At 40.1% G+C, this 18,114-nt stretch overlaps 1 long non-coding RNA gene across 1 annotated transcript; it reads left to right on the top strand.

Annotated features, from left to right (window-relative positions):
• Nucleotides 1-12,195: 12,195 nt before the first annotated feature.
• LOC307026188 lies at nucleotides 12,196-13,740 on the top strand. The gene is made up of 2 exons (XR_013804355.1): nucleotides 12,196-12,980; nucleotides 13,489-13,740. It is a non-coding gene; the product is annotated as an uncharacterized lncRNA (long non-coding RNA).
• The last annotated feature ends 4,374 nt before the right edge of the window (nucleotides 13,741-18,114 follow it).

The raw sequence follows: 18,114 nt of genomic DNA on the forward strand, positions 1-18,114 counted from the left end.
CCCGGACGCCCCTATAGGATTTGAGGTCTACCCCCAAATAAAACATGTTCACATGGGAAGCTTCCCAAATACATATGGACATTTTTTTAACAATATCACTAGGGGTATACATGCAGCAAAACGCCCCCAAAAAACTGGTAGTGGCCTGACTGGGTGTATAATTCCCGGGCCTGGCCTATGGTCCCAGTCCGGCCCTGCCGACACATCACACACCCGTACACTACACACATTACTGATTAATCTGATATCAAAATGTAGTTACTCTCTTTAAATAAATATACTGTAATTGGAAAATAATCGTGTGGTGTCCTTGTTTTGTCCGTCCTTGAGCCAGGGCTCCCTATTGTTGTATTTAGGTTATTCTTGGTTTTAGAATGAATTCAGTAGTGTGTGTGTGTGTCACACAAACATAATACATAATTGGATAGTCTTTCTCAAATTAAGGGGGAAAATAATGAAATAGTCATGTATTAAGACTCAGTGCAAGTTATTACTTTCTTCCTTTACTTGCCATTCTTCAACAATACGCAGACATTGCATCGTTTTACGTCTATGTACAGCCTTTCTCAGCAGTAGAGTAATGTGTTGGCAAACCTTTGTTTCCTCCTGACAGCTCACTTAAAGGTGGGGTAGGTAATTTTGGAGAAACCAGCTCGAGTGTGCTAGATTTTGAAAATACACAGCCGGAACAAATCTGCCACTTCCTCACAGAGCCCCTCCTCCAACGAACGCGCACATGACCAATGAGGGCACGAGACGAGTTTGTGCACAGATGGAAGGCTGACAGGCAGGTAGGCCATCCAGTTACTTTAGCCGGGCCCGCTCAAATGATTGGTCGTGCTTTTTACAGCACTACGGCTTCCACAGATGACATTTTTTTTTTAATGGATTTTTTGTCAAAGCACTAAAGATATTCATTTCTATCGGGATGTTGGGAGCATTCCATGGAATATAACAAAAAGTGTATCTCGAGCCGGTTTCTCAAACTTACCCACCCTACCTTTAAAGGTATAGTCAATTCAATTAGGATGACCTCATTTACATATAGTATTGCCGAAGCTGTGTATAATTGCAACATCTATACAATATATATATACTCCCCCTTGTGGCCAAAGGGGGACACAACTCTTGTCTTCAGATGTATGCTTGAGTGCAGCAAAATGTAGCTCAGTGACTATTTTGTCAACTAAACATCATAAAAACAATAAATATTTTAGTAAACAGGACATTATAATCTCTGCACATTAACTCTATATTTGCCTCTGCCATGGAGCCGAAATGAAATAAAATAAACAATATAGGGGTTGTTTCTTCTCTGAACTTCTATGTATACTGCATCCCTCCATATCAAATAAACCATAAACAAATACATAAAGTCGTGTTCACTGCAGCGATCTATTCCACACAACTATATGAACACTTGGTGATATACAGTTTTCTCCTGGAGACCAAGGGAAGACAGGCTTCTCCTGTTTTTTCAGCCTGTGTTATCATTTTGATAATTAAAAATATATATTGTGGTTGTTTTAGCGTTCAGGGCATACAAGAGGTGTAACATTATTCGAATACCAAAACTATATTGAAATAGAGTCTAGCTTGAAGAGCAACTAAGTAGCTGTAACATTACTGGGTTATTTGCTGATAACTACCAAAGTAAAGTAACTTCAGACGCAGACGTCACGTAGCTTCTCAGACGAGAGGGGTGGCGACGAGATCACGTTACTTCTCTCGCGGCATAGTGCACGGCATGGTAGGTGACGATCGACACGATTGGCTGCTCAGTTAGTTCGTTCTTTGGCACAAATCCCACCTCATAAGAGAGAGGGGTTGAGAGAGGGATAGCAGTAGAGCTTAAGTTTACATCTAATGTATGGATCACGCCACAACAGCAAGAAATAAAGACCACAGAAACAACAAACAGTGGCATCTTTGACCACTCTGCTGCATGAAACTCGCTACTGCTGTGGTATGATTTGAAGAGATAGGGGGCAACTGCTATTAAAAATGTAACCTGAACACTGGCACGTAAATTTGAATCACCCCAAGGATAATTGTCTTCATTGTAATTTTTTGAGCCGTTTTTTTCAATCTGCTGATATGAAAACATAAATGCTGATACCAATATATTTGTGGAAGGTCAATATCAACGTGAATAACGTGCATTTATTTTTATGTTACAGGTGTGAACGAGCATGTCCAGTTCATGAAGTGGAAATGTAAGTTTTGTACGTTCTCCTCCAATTGGCAAGGAAGAATAATTCAGCATTATAAACATGGACATCATCGAAGGTGTTCAGGCCTTGTCTGTATTTATGAAGACTGTTTGAACAGCTTTCAAACCCAAGCTTTACTTAAAAAACATTTGAAAGAACATGTTAAAGAAGCTAACAAACGTGTGTCAACATTATGTTGTGATTTGTGTTCATTCTCAGAGCATTAACACATATTTTGCTCATTGGAAGACTCATTTGAGGAACAGGGAAACAGTTACATGTCCATTCGTAGACTGCTCATTCAAGTCCAGTATACTATCAACCTTTACTGCTCATAGAAGTCGATATTATAAATGTTCCACCCTCAATAGTCTTAGACCAGGGCTTTGTGTACAGCATGGACATACACATACTGTAATCAGGCAGCATTCTGTTTCTGATACTGAGGCATCACCTTCATATGATTCTCTACGGTGCTGAAGGTCTTCTTGAAAATAGAGATACCATTCATCTTTATTCCTCCGCATGCAAACCATTTGACATGTTTCTAATTCAACAATACAGGAAGTAATTGAGTTATTTGACATTGGAGAACTTGCTTACGAAAATATCAAAGAAATGATACAGAAAGTTTTGGAGGAAAATAACTGTGTGGTTGATGCCTCTGTTACAGAATTGTCTGATGAAATACAATCTTTAAACCCACTGACGTTTCTTTGAAGGCAGGGACCTTCGGGCACAGAGCGTAAAAGGCAGTCATTTTATAAAAAGAACTTTACAGTCATTAAACCAGTCGAGTATGTGCTAAATGTACAAGAAAAAACCCATTCATTTGTTTATGTTCCTATTTTAGAGCTGTTAAGTAAGTTGTTTGAAAGAACTGAGATTCTTCAATCATTACAGAAGTCAACGGAAAGGTCATTACTGTTCATTTCAAGATGGTGAATACTTTAAAGGGGACCTATCATGCAAAATGCACTTTTGTACGTCTTTGATACATGAACATGTGTCCCCGGTGTTCCAGGGAACTCACCAAGTGTCAGAAAACACAACCCTCTCTATTTCCCTCCATACCCAAATCTCTTAAAAAGGGGCTGCAACGGATCTGATACAGACTGATCCAGATTTGAACACTTCTATGACGTCACAAAAGTTGCACTACGGCTATTGGGCCAACTCCACCAATCAGGAGGAGACAGCCACGGACATTGCCGTTTGAAAGCGCTGGGGACGCTGTAGTACATATGCCAGGCCTGTAGATGGTGCTGTTCTCACAGAATCAGCCCATGATGAAAAGACAGTGTTAAATTGAGCGAAATGAGGAATGGCTAAAATGCATGATCTGTTTGGTATTTTGAATAATAAAAAGTATAAATACGCCTTATATAGGTATGGTCCTAAACTATATTATTCAAACATAGCATGATAGGTCCACTTTAAAGAAAACAAACTCACTGAAGAATTAGGAATTCCTCTTGGCTTATACATCGATGATTTTGAAGTTTGTAATCCGTTGGGGACTTCAAAAAAGAAACCCAAAGTGTGTGATATTTATTGGGTGTTATCCAACATACCATTCAAATTTAGATCAACATTATCATCAATTTATCTAGCTATATTGTGCAAAACTGTACACTTAAAACAATATGGTTACGGCAAGGTTTTGGAACCACTGATAAGAGATCTTGAGCATTTAGAGACCATCGGTGTATTTGTACAAGGACTTGGTTCTTATGTGAAAGGTACCGTTTTGTATGTGTCTGCTGATAACTGTGTCACACTCACTTGCTGGATACCAAGAGTCTTTCAATGTGGAGAAATGTTGCAGATTTGGTTTGGCTAGCCGTGCAGATATTCAGAAGTGGGACTTTTTACTTTGAGAACACCACATTTATATGATGAAGCTGTTAATGTGCTCAAGACAACTGATGCCTCATGTGTTGATGGTTTAAAAAGAGACTGTCCTTTAAGAAGACCTGCTCACGTTCATCCTGCAAAAGGGTTTCCACCTGATTTTCTTCATGATTTGTTTGAAGGAATTGTACCTGTGGAACTGTGCATGTGTCTTTCAGATCTGATTGCTAAAAAGTATTTCACTTTGAATGACCTTAATGAAAGGATAGGATCATTCCCTTTTCAGTTTAATCACAAAACTAACAGGCCTCAAGCAATACATGCAAACCTTTCAAAAAATGGAACTATTAGTGGCATTAGAACTGGGCCCTTTTGAGATTCCTTCCACTGCTGATCGGCCACCGAATTCCAGAAAGTGAAAAAACCTGGTCTGTGATCCTTGAACTGAAAGACATTGTGGAGCTACTATCCAGCCCCTCGTTCACAACAGAAACCCTGTGCTACCTACAAGCAGACATCTCTGACCACAGACAGTTGCTATTGGAAATATTTCCTGGTACAAGATTACATCATAATCTTGAACATTATCCTGTACTGATCAAGACATTTGGTCCACCGATTGAGTTCAGGACAATAAGATTTGAGGCCAAACTTTCTTTCTTTAAACAGGCGGTTCAAAAATACTGGCAACTTCAAAAATATTCTGCACACTTTAGCCACAAGACATCAGCTGATGTTGGCATATTATTTGGAGATGCCAACAATTTTCAAACCAAGCATTGAGACTGGGAAATCATCAGTCGTATCTGTGGACATCTTAGATGTTGCTATCAGAGGCCTTAAGGAGTAAGTTTAAAGATCTGAACTCTGTTTCTCTCACCTCCACTGTTTACTTAAATGGGACAGAATATTCAAAAGGAATAGTGCTCTCAGTTGGACAGACAAGTGGACTGCCAGATTTTGGGAGAGTACTCGATATCTGTGTAGTGGATTACTGCATATCATTCATTATGGAACTATTCACAGCAGACTTCGTGATTCATCTCGGGTGTTTCCAGCTTGCCAGAAGAGACCCAGCAGTGACTGGTTGTCGAGCCTGACAATCTGAATGACTACACCCCTCTTGCTGCATACCTTGTGGAAGGAAAGCTGCTTGTCACTCCAAGGACATTCATGTTAAATTAAGGTAAAGTTGGACTGGGAAGTTTTTTTTTAGTGTCTTCCGTACATTTTGTTACGTGCAACTTATTTTCAATTCACTTCCAGTGTTTATTTCTATATTGTTCACTGTGTTTCAGCTGATGCAGACACCTCAATGATGCTTCTCAGTTATCCTCTCACCTGAAGATTGGCAGGATTACAGTGTTAGTAACAAACTAAATTTGTTTTAAAGCATCAGATGTTATCTCTTCTCTGTCAGCTGTTCTGTTCTGTAGGATGATACTTTCAGTGTGAATATACTTCTACTGCCTGAATCTGCTTTCTGGTTTTCTTTGCTTCATTTGTTCTGTTCTTAATTCAGCAGGTGAACCTCATTACTCACAAAGCCCTCAACAACCAGCCCCCCCCCCCCCTACCTCACAGACCTGCTGCACCACCACACCCCTTCCCGCTGCCTCCGCTCATCAGAAGCGAACCTCCTATCCATCCCCACCCGCACCAATCTCCGGACCTGGGGGGACAGAGCCTTCTCCGTCGATGCCCCCTCCCTCTGGAACTCACTCCCACAACCCATCAGAGACTGCACCGACCTCACCACCTTCAAAACACTCACAAAAACTCACCTCTTCAATCTGGCTTTTACTGTGTGATTGTTTTTGTATTATTTGACTTTAACTTTAACTATATATTTATTTGTTGTTCCTTTCTTCTCTTTTCTTTTCTCTCTTCACTATTATCTGTAAAGCGTCTTTGAGCACCTGTAAAAGCGCTAACAAATTAAATCTATTATTATTATTATTATTATTATATGTTCATACAATAGTGTGTGTGAGCTTAACTGTGTGGGTTAAATTCAAACGGAGCATTTTCTGTCAGCTCAGATTTTATTTCTGCTTTTTGAAATGTAGTATATGCTCGTGTTTCATTGTTGGTGTATAGGCTGCTTCATTAAAGGCAGGTTTCTCTATCAATAGAACCATTTTTGATCCTCAATATCTTTCTTTCTCTGATATTGGAATCAGCTTTGATCCATTACACAGTCATTTAGCTGAAAAGGATTCTCCATTATTCTCTAATGAAGGTCCTTCTATTCAAAAGTCTGTTTCTTCAGGCTATAAAACGCCCATCACTGATAAAGACTCCCTGAAAGAGCCACTCTCTAAACTAATCAACGTGCCTGACTTGAATACGAACCGAGTGTCCTCTCCACAGTCACCGCCGCTCGGATCATTTATCACTTTTTAATGTCTGGGTTTATCCGTCTTGCCTCTGGGCTGAATCTCCTCCAGGGAAGCTGCTCCGACCACCAGAGAACCCAGGTCTTTAATTATACACCCTGCCTGACAGTAAATATGCTGCCTGCAACAAACCATCTGCAGAGGAACAGCTGGGATGCATATTTGATTCTGTGTTTAACCCTCCCGTCGTCTTCGTGTCAAATCTGACCGATTTACTTTCATCAATCATAACTTTTTTGTTTTACATTCGATTGCATTAAGGCTTCATGATATCCTTCACAGAAGACATTTGAACATATCAAATGGCTGATCACCACTTTCATTGAATTTTGGATGATTTAGTCAACTTTGTAACACCCATGGTGTTCCCGCCATAAAGAAAAGGAATTAGTAACCATCCGGATCAGATAAAACACACACACACACACACACACACACACACACACACACACACACTAGATGTGTTTCCCCCTTATGTGCCCAAGAATCACACCTAGCACACACACACCATGTGCCCATCCCCCCATGTTAATCACACCTGGCACACGCAATACATGTTCAGTGTCTGTTCTTTGTATATTCACTGCAGTTGTTCATGTGTACCAGTAGTCTGATACAATAGGTACATTTTGAAAGGGTGTTAAATGAAATTTGGTGATGATTAATGGTTTTTGTGTTAATGTAATAGCAGTTAAAACAGGACCGGTCAAATTTGACCGCGAACACCAAAGTAAGGGGGGGGGGGGGGGGGAACGAGGGTAAAGGAGGAGGAGAGAATTGTTTGTGAAAGATTTGGTGTTCAAAAATAACCATTTAGGGATTTGCTTTGTTCCAGTTTTGTCAAATAATGGATCACATGCTTGGATAACATTGTTTGAGTGGTGAGACAGACTCTGAATAATGTAGTCATGAGAATCTGCAGTTCCTCACTCGCATTGCTTTCCTTTCATTTATCAGATTTAAATAAATGTTTGCAATTTCTGAAACGCCTCCATTGGAGTCCTTTGTTTACTTCTGCAATGGCATCGCAATGTAACCTTCACGCTTCTATTGGCTAGCGCTGCAACGCATTGTACGTGATTGGCTAAGGGGCAGGACACCTCTAGGCGGCTGACAAATCACAACAGAGCCGGCCAGCTAGAGCAGACTGGGCTCTGGTTTCAGACAGAGGGTGAAAAGAGGTGCTGCAGCACAGGCAGTATGAGAACAATAAATAACTTTTTGAACATTGAAGCATGGAGACATGTCCCAGTAGAGACACTACATACTGATATACACCTGAACATCAGCAGGAGAGGACTCTTTAAAGTAGAGACACTACATACTGATATACACCTGAACATCAGCAGGAGAGGACTCTTTAAAGTAGAGACACTACATATTGATATACACCTGAACATCAGCAGGAGAGGACTCTTTAAAGTAGAGACACTACATACTGATATACACCTGAACATCAGCAGGAGAGGACTCTTTAAAGTAGAGACACTACATACTGATATACACCTGAACATCAGCAGGAGAGGACTCTTTAAAGTAGAGACACTACATACTGATATACACCTGAACATCAGCAGGAGAGGACTCTTTAAAGTAGAGACACTACATACTGATATACACCTGAACATCAGCAGGAGAGGACTCTTTAAAGTAGAGACACTACATACTGATATACACCTGAACATCAGCAGAAGAGGACTCTTTAAAGTAGAGACACTACATACTGATATACACCTGAACACCAGCAGGAGAGGACTCTTTAAAGTAGAGACACTACATACTGATATACACCTGAACATCAGCTGGAGAGCACTCTTTAAAGTAGAGACGCTACATACTGATATACACCTGAACATCAGCAGGAGAGGACTCTTTAAAGTAGAGACACTACATACTGATATACACCTGAACATCAGCAGGAGAGGACTCTTTAAAGTAGAGACACTGCATACTGATATACACCTGAACATCAGCAGGAGAGGACTCTTTAAAGTAGAGACACTACTCAGTAGAGACAGAGAAACTACTCAGTCCATTGTAAGGCTGAAGAAGCAGGAAGAAGCAATGCCACACATTCAATAATCAGAGTTTACTAATCACAGTGTTGACCTTGGCTGACCTCTGGATGCCATGAACTCATCTGTCCGCACAAAGACTTTTCAAGTTTCTCTGATTACTTTGAGTTCTTGGAACAGACTTCAAGCCGTGCGTATGATTTCCTTCCTTTGTTCATGTTGGCTCTGAACTTTTGTTTCTGGGCCAGCAGTGAATAATAAACTTTTTAAAGATAAGGTGTTTTCTATTGCTGCATAAATCACCTTCTAATCTATGAGCTCCTTCAGTTTGATGCAAATAACAGGAAATTATATTTTACCACTTATTTCAATTAATTCCCACAATGCCAGAGGGAGATTAAAGCCTGTTTGCAACACATATGCATCCTGATTTAGACAACACACACAAAAAAACAAACATATATTTGTTAGCATTTTAAAAGGAATTGGTGCAGAAAAAGTTGACAATGAGAACATTTTGTTTGGAGAAAGCTATTTATTTGTATTCTGTATTGATCTTAATGAGAACTATGCAAACTAGGGTACATTTTCTGCTTGTTTTCTAGTTAAAATGTTAAACAAACACTTCTTAATGAGTTGAGCATTCAGTTGAGTTTAGAGTTGGATATGCAGCCTTTTCTTTGGTTTGCGCTCTAAGGATGCATATTGAATGCAAACAGACTTTTCACCCCCTCTTATAGAAATGGTGTCACGTTATGAACATTAACCTATCACCCAGTATAATGAAAGATCGTCGTGGTACAATCTGAACCTAATTTAAATCCGTGTTGACATTTAACCTCGATGCCCTCCACCCATTACACCCGCCCACAATCTCCCACATTAAATGACCCCTGGTCCGCAGTGATTACACAGAAAGGACTCACGCAAGGTGGATTTATGTTGGACCTCTTGAGATTGCAGAAAAAGAAAAAAGAATTACATGTTATTGCACGAGGAACAACAGAGCAAAAGGTCCAGGGTTACAGTCCTGATGAGGCTTCTGAGCAGAAACAGCTTGATCGCTTCAACCTATGTCCTTGTCATCTTATAGGCTTGTTAGGAATTATCGCTTGGAAGGAAAATCAATGAAGTGCGTGTGGCTAAGAGGAATAAAGCTAGAGGACACTACAAACATATAAATACAGACAGGCTGTGCTGCTGTTTGTGGGTGCATTACAGTGTATTTTAATCATTTATCATAATAACAATAATAATAATAATAATAATAATAATAATAATACGGTTAAAAAGTAAAATACTACTGAATTTGACTTTTCTTTTCGATTTAGAAGTGCACTTATATTTCGATACAAACTAAAATAAAGTGAGAAAGGCTTTATTTAAAAAGTGAAACTAGTTTATTAACCTTCCTGTCGTCTACTGCTTTCATCAATCATAACTTCTTTGTTTTACATTCAATTGCATTAAGGCTTCATGATATCCTTCACAGAAGACATTTGAACATATCAAATGGCTGATCACCACTTTCATTGAACCTTGGATGATTTAGTCAACTTTGTAACACCCATGGTGTTCCCGGTCCAACATGGCCGCCATAAAGCAAAGGAATTAGTAACCATCCGGATCAGATCACACACACACACACACACACACACACACACACACACACACACACACACACACACACACACACACACACACACACACACACACACACACACACACACACACACACACACACACACACACACACACACACACACACTCTAAATGTGTGTGTCCCCCTTATGTGCCCATCCCCCCACATGGATCACACCTGGCACACGCAGTACATGTTCAGTGTCTGTTCTTTGTATATTTACTGCAGTGTTTCATGTATACCAGTAGTCTGATACAATATGTACAGTTTGAAAGGGTGTTAAATGACATTTGGTGATGATTCATGGTTTTTGTGTTCATGTGATAGCAGTTAAAACAGGACCGGTCAAATTTGACCGCAAACACCAAAGTAAGGGGGGGGGGGGGGAACGAAGACAATAGGAGGGTTAAGTAAGCTGGAGTCAGATAATGTAAAGCCAACAAACATTTATTTATCTTTTTATACGTATATATTTTCTCTTTTGGGTTTTTTTTTTATAGCAAAGCCGAAGAAAATAAGTAAATGGTAAATGCTCGGTAAAACATCTTAAAATTACTCCAATTGGGACATGCAAACTTTAGCTAAATATTTACATTATATAGTATAATAAACATTGAATAATAGCGTTAAATAACATTGAGTTTAAATCAGCAACACCCCGTTTTAGCTCGATGCTAACTCTTTCAAAACAGATTCATTCAGCAGAGGACTTCTCGTGCTGCTAATAACAACATATAATGGAAAATAAATCAATTTCAAAATCCTCAGCCGTCGATTTCTCTCTAGTATCAGCATCCTTCGACTGTAATCCACTTAAATATTTACACGGGGCTTAAACGTTCCCCCTGCTGTTTTATTTCCTTGGAAAGTGTTTGTTGATTTCCAATATCTCTCCATCAGCTGCAGCTTCTCACATGATCTGTTCCTCCATTCTGCTGCTGTCACTGCATCAGAACAAACTTCATTTCTGTTGCTGCCAAGAAGGAAATAAAGTATCCAAAAAGTCTTTACAGATATATGAGATAAACAGATTTAGACAGAGACTGGAAGAGGAAGCGGATTAATTGGTGTTTTTCTGCTACAGAAGTTCTTAGTCGTGTGCTACTGGGATTTCAGCCCAACCGAAAAACATCCTGTCTGGTTTAGAAAGTCTGCAGTTTTCTGTTTGTAATCTAATTAAAGTGGCATAGCATGACATCCCAGGTTCTCCTCAGAGCATTACTGCGTGTCATCATCCTCTCTTCCAATGTTCCTGTCCCCCATCATCCACTTAAGCAGAAACACCCAGAATTCACCTTTTAAAAAGTTTCTCCTTGTTCTTTTTCGTTTGTTATAATCTGCCATCCATTACCAGTGCCGTTCATTTAGACCTGCAAAAAGGCAAAAAGGTAATTACCGCTGACAGGTGCTCTGAAGATTTATAAACTGTTGGTGGAACTAAGTGTTCCCGGAAAGACCCAGCAATTTGTCTCTGAAAAGGCTATGAAAAAGGCTCCGATGTCTTTCGTGATTTCTTACTCAATTGCAAGAAAATAATATGTAAATGTCACACGTATCTATTTATTAGCTATCTACTTAATAAGTTAGCTTGCATAAATTAGCGGATTTAAGCTATCTATTAGCTATTAATTAGCTAGCATAAATTATCTGAATTGAGATATCTATTATTAGTTATCTACTTAATAAGCTATAGCCTATTAAGTAGATAACTAATAAGCTATCTATCTATTTATATATCTAGTGAACATAGCCTATCTACGTAATAAGCTAGCTAGCATAAGTTAGCTGACTTAAGCTATCTATCTATCAACTTAACAAGCTAGCAAAAGTCTATCTACCTATCTATGTAGTGGTTCATTTAAGTACCAGGGCTCTCAAGTGTTGAACAGAGTTCAGAGTGAGATTTTGGCAGCGGTGTTTGGTAAGAAATCTCTGCGTGAGAAATACAAGGTGTGGCGTGTGAGCGTGTGAATGGAGTGAAATGCGTGACAGACACAAGAGCTCTGAAGTACTGTAACCTATCTATCTATCTATCTATCTATCTATCTATCTATCTATCTATCTATCTATCTATCTATCTATCTATCTATCTATCTATAGCACTGTGTGCTCTGCGGTCATTAAAGAGGGTTTCATCCATCCGATTCGATTCTATATCTGTGAAATGTCTTCTTCTCTTGCAGCTGACAGTCACTGCTCAGTGATTTAGTGAATAATCATGATAGTAGTGTGCATGACCCCCCCATGAGAAACAGCCGGCGTCCCTCCTCCTGCATCCTGATATTTATTTTCCCCTGAGACAGACCTGAAAACACACACACCCACCCACCCACCCGCACACACACACACACACACACACACACACACACACACACACACACACACACACACACACACACACACACACACACACACACACACACACACACACACACACACACACACACACACACACACACACACACACACACACACACACACACACACACACACACACACACACACACACACACACACACACACTGAGGAGGGGTGGAGAATCACAAAGTAGATCCCAGCAGGGTGAGGCTCTGCTTCTGACACTTAAGGCTTTAAATTCTGAAATCTTTTTTATCGTGCTCTGCAAAATCCAATATAAGCTGTGAGACATCCTGCAGTGGGAGAGGATACTCCATCAGATGTGATTGCTGTTTCTGAGCTCAATTCGTCTACAGAAAAAAATGCATGCAAAGCCTTTGTGTTTCAGTTCTTATTGGGGCGGCACAATTCATTGAAAGGTTATCCTAATCACAAAATGGACTGCAGAGAAATCCTGGTCAACAAATCCCACCGTGATTCTTTTAATATATATGATAATGTGAGTATGTTTTTTAAATGATAATTCCCTTTTATCTCCCAAGTAATATCGCAATTGCAAAAAGTTATTTTTTCCAAATCTTCTATTACACCTATTTGTGTAATAGAAAAGTTCCCATGGACAAACAGACCTTATAGTTCATTGTTGCTTTTCAGTTTAATTCACAAATCCAAGGTTGAACTAGATTAATTTTATTCAGTTTTAATTGAAAGTGCAAACTCTAAAGTTCACCACTCACCACTTAGATTGTTAACTTCCTCTCAAAAAACAAGCTGGTGCTATTCTTTGTTTTTCTTATAAAGCGGATTCAGGCAGTAGAAGTATAGATTCACACTTATGAAGCTCAGCGCAAGTTCAACCAGGAAGACCTTCTCAACCATTTACTACTACTCCTCTCAATAAGTTATCGGGGCGTCACTCCCCAGCTTAACCAATCACTTCGCTCTATTCTCACAAGCCTATCATAGCACTCCGCTAACCCTTTTAAATCTGCTCTCCCCTCTGACAGCTGTTATTTCAGGAGGTTCAACGCAACCCTCCTCCGCCCCTTTTCACCTCCTGTCCCTCTGAATCCAGGGTCAAGCTAAGCCCCTCCCCTTTAGACCGACCCCAACTATCCATTCATCACCACCACCAATGTCTAGACGGATCGGTTCTCCCCTCCCGAATGATACTCCTGCACAACGGGGGCCTAATCGCCAAAACTCCATTACATTCATTTGTGTATTCCTGGCAATAAATATGTTTTCTTACATCAAAACCGTCTCTCCTGATTGAAAAAGTATTATCCTACAGAACAGTACAGCTTACAGAGAAGAGATAGCATCTGACCCTTTACAACAAACACTATGTTTTTAAGTTTTAACTAATACTGTAATCCTGCTAGTAATCCCCAATAGGAATGAAACAGTAAACTTTCAGAGAAAACAGTTATCTATTTTAATATTCTGATTACTTATCATTACATGTAATCCGTTACTCCCCAAGCCTGGAAAAACTTCAACTTATTGTACTTACTTATGTATTCTGTGTTTAGTTAAAGTCCGATGGTGCATTTTTCTGTGCCATTGTTGCCAAAAAGCAATTAAATACCCATTAAATATTAACATTTCTTCTGTGACTTTCTGAATACTAACCTCCCCTTGTGTTAAAGACAGGATGTTGATGAGAGGAAACTGGGGACAGGATCGTCACGGTCGGGTTTATTTATGGCCACAATCAAAGTGTGGCCCCCTGTGGAGGGATGTTGTGTCGTTAGAGGAGGCCCCTCTCACTCTGTCGCAGTCATAAAGACATCAATTAGTGTAAAAGCTCTGTGGATCTTCCTTCTGTCACCTTTTGAATGTGACTTTTAGAGCGGATGTAATGGCGTTGAGAAGCAGCCAGAAACATTGGAGAGATCTGCTGAGTCAGCGCTCTGATACCCCCTGCATACTGATCAAGAGCCTGAGATGATAAAAAGATTTGTGTTGAGCAAGAGGACAAGCCCCCCCCTCTGCTTTTAATGTTTTTCCAAATAAGTTTGAGAGAAGTAATGCATTTAAAGGAACTTTTTCATCAGTCTATGTCGGTGCATTCCAAGCTTTGTTTCTCCGTTTGAATTCCAGCAGGATTACGGAAAAACAAAAAGGCCCATTTTTACTAAAGGTAGTGAAAGGGTGTAGCGAGGGCTTGAAGAAACATTACATGTTGTACACAGACCAGCAGTTATAGTTTACTTTGGTGCTACATACGATTGTTATATAGATTTGTAGCAGTGGTCCTAAGAGTGCTAATTGGAGGGGGTTCATTATATTAAAGGTCCCCTATATACTCTTTCTCAACAATCTTTTATAGGTCTCAGATATATACAATACATGTCTCTGAAGTGTTTGGCTCGAAACACCAAACAGATCATTGTAGCATCCCATAATCCCCTTTGTTTCAGCCCTGTTTCAAAAGTGCTGATTCTGTGTCTGTAGCTTTAAATGCTAATGAGCTGCTGCTGGCCACGCCCCTCTGAGAGATGATTGGTTCAAAATACACAATGGTGCTCTAGGAGGAGATTCAGAGAGACACGCCCCTTCAGAGAGACACGCCCCTCTCATCAGCTGCTTCTCATCTCCAATCAAGTCAGTATTTAAGCCTCATGCTCACACCTCCACCACTTTGAGTCCTTACCTGTGTTGTTTACCTGTCCTGTACCTCATCAGTTTTGACATAGCAAACTGTTCCTGGTTTCCTGTGCGCTGCATTTAGGCTCAAACACAATGGATATACAACAAGATCTGGATATCGCCATAGTATTGCATTTCCCTCATAGAGCACCAATATAAGATGCATCTGTAAAACTGCTGACAGAACACAGAGAGCTCCAAACAAGGTAAGATGTGATAAGTTTTAAAGTCAGAAAAAGAAACACACTGGCACATACCTCCAGAGTTAACCCTGTGGTGAGAAACTTCTTCTGCCGCTTTTCTGAATGTCGCATTTGGCCTTGTTGGAGATTTGAGCTTTCTGAGCGTCCTCCTAGTTTTCTGACTAAGTGTTTTGAAAAATCTCCTTTATCTTCAACCTTTGATGGCCGTCAACATTCAGCTGTGTGTACAGATTGTAGCTCAAGACATGTATGTACATAGTGTCCTTCAAAACTCACTACAGATGAATGTCTGCATGGGAGAGTTCAAAGAGTCAGGGGATGGCATTTAAAAATCACGAAACCACATATTGCAAAAAGCTGCTTTTTTATTAGAATTTTTTATCCTTTAAAGCAGTGGTTCTCAACTGGTCAGGCCTCGGGACCCACTTTTTACTTGGTCAATACATCGCGACCCAACATTTTGAAGCACTCAAATCTATTCAACAACAAAACGTGCTGTAATATATACGCTTTTCAGCATACAATATTAATACAATGGAAGTACAGTGCGTATATCCCTTCACAGAACTAAAGTATGCTTTTAAAAAAGGTTTAATGAGATGATGGAATCAAAGCTGAACTATATAAAAAGGCACACATTCTGAAAACCCAACCCCATCAGGGGGGTCTGAGGGGATTCTCCCCCAGGAGATTTTTATAAATACTAACATAAACAATGCATTCTGGTACACTCTGAGAAGAAAATAAATAAATCTATTACTACCCGGCATTTTAATAATATGTTATGCCATTGTTTGTTTTTCACTTTGTTCTGACATCTTGAAGAGTAAAGAGGAGATAGTCTGTGTGAATTACTTTAAATTGTGGGTAAGGGTAGATAGCTCACATTGTTCTGTGACCTGTCAATCATCAAACCGGGGGTCATATTTCATTATGTGTTCATTTGTATCTGAAGTTGTACCCATGGATGTATAAAGAAGAGTTCTACCGCAAAGCTATTCTCCGTGGGGACTTCCGGCAACAATCTTGATTCTGATTGGCCAGAAGACTCGAAAAAACATCAGCAAAGATGTTTTATTGAGAAGATGATCACTACGTGACAGAAGTTTTCAAAACCGTTTATGGTCTCCGGTACTTCCAGTCCAACGCCGACTACATGCACAGCGTTAGAAAATTGGGGCTTCAAAATAAAAGTTTGACTTTTTCCCTCACACATCCGCGACCCACTCGAAACGGGTCCGCGATCCACTTTTGGGTCGCGACCCACCAGTTGAGAACCACTGCTTTAAAGTGATGTGTACGTCAAAATGGCTGACATTCAAGAGGACATATTCTGTCCTATGGTCCTATTTTAGCCTTTACAGACCATTTACATGCACACAAACCTTTATAACGCACTACAGCAAGGGGAAGACCCAAACAAGCCTAATAGGGTCTCTTTAAAAACTGTGAAGTAAACCGTTTCCAATAGGGAGCCATTCCTGATAATGAGCCAGGAAGTGTTATTGTTTGTGTGACACGCCTGTCGTGCCCTTAAATGAGGCGAACAACAGCTGGATATACCATCTCCTGGTTAGATGTCATCAGCATTCACAAACACACACAACATACATTTTGAGGTACACGTGCATGACTTGTCCATTTTATCATCTTTGTACTCCACTACCGCTGCCGTCATTTTAGTCTATTTTCAATTTTTAAACTCTGATTCTGTGCACCTGAGGTGATTCAAGATAACATATTGAACGACTTCAGTTATCTCCAGCGCAGCAGCAACTTTTTCTTTGACCCAGTACACCTTCATGTGATCCCATTTACACCTTGTAAAAACAGGAATCAATGAGTGGCAACATGTGCCGAGGCAGAGTTAATTCAGTAAGTGCACATCTTCCCGTCTGACCGTAATTGAAGTGACAGGTGGCTCGAAGGCGAGGGTGACGATGGGTGAAAAGTATCCGTGTGCTAAATCAACAGCTTTGCCCGTAACTGTGCATAAAATGAGAAATGCCTTTAATGCAAGTATCACCGTGTCATTTGAACACCTGTTGTGAGCAGGAGGTTCTGAAAATGCATTTATTTTGATATTGGTTTGAATGATTTATTTGCAAGTTAATATAATGTCCCTCTCTGCATACTCCACCATGTGAGGCGACAGCATAAAGGATGCAAGAAAAGAGATTGTGTCGTAAAATAAAAAATATGTCCCGCATTACAGATTTGCACCGCTTACCTTCAGGTTTATGCTTTCTATGCACATGCTGCTGTTTTGGCGATGGAGCCGTAAGAAATAATTGAAGAGCATGATGGATACAAAAAACTCTGCATTTCAATTAACTTAATCTGGCCTGCAGAGGGGTTTTTGGGAAAGTGAAATGTCTGCTGGTCTGGAACCAAGAAGAAGACAAGACTCAGAGAGGCATGCTAATCAAAAAGACTTAATGAAATAATAATAATAAGAGTGCAGTTTAAGATAACGAATAAAGGTGTTTGGATGACAACGGTGGTTGGGAAAGCAGGCTGCTGTCTGCGGTAACCAAACAATATTGATGTGATGTAATGTGATTAATCCTCTTGGTGTGAAGATGAAAGGCCGGTGTGTATATACAGAGGTCAAGAAGCAGGGCCGTCCCTGGCCAACATGAGGCCCCACGCAAAGTTATATGAGGAGGCACTGTGTTTCGCGACAACGTGCCGCGCCACACTAATTGCGCCGCATAAGCGCTTAGGTGCACCACATTATCGACTCAGTTGAGGCACCCTCCGCAAGATGTGGCC

This window comes from Notothenia rossii (assembly GCF_949606895.1).
Source record: "Notothenia rossii genome assembly, chromosome: 12".
Classification (NCBI taxonomy): domain Eukaryota; kingdom Metazoa; phylum Chordata; class Actinopteri; order Perciformes; family Nototheniidae; genus Notothenia; species Notothenia rossii.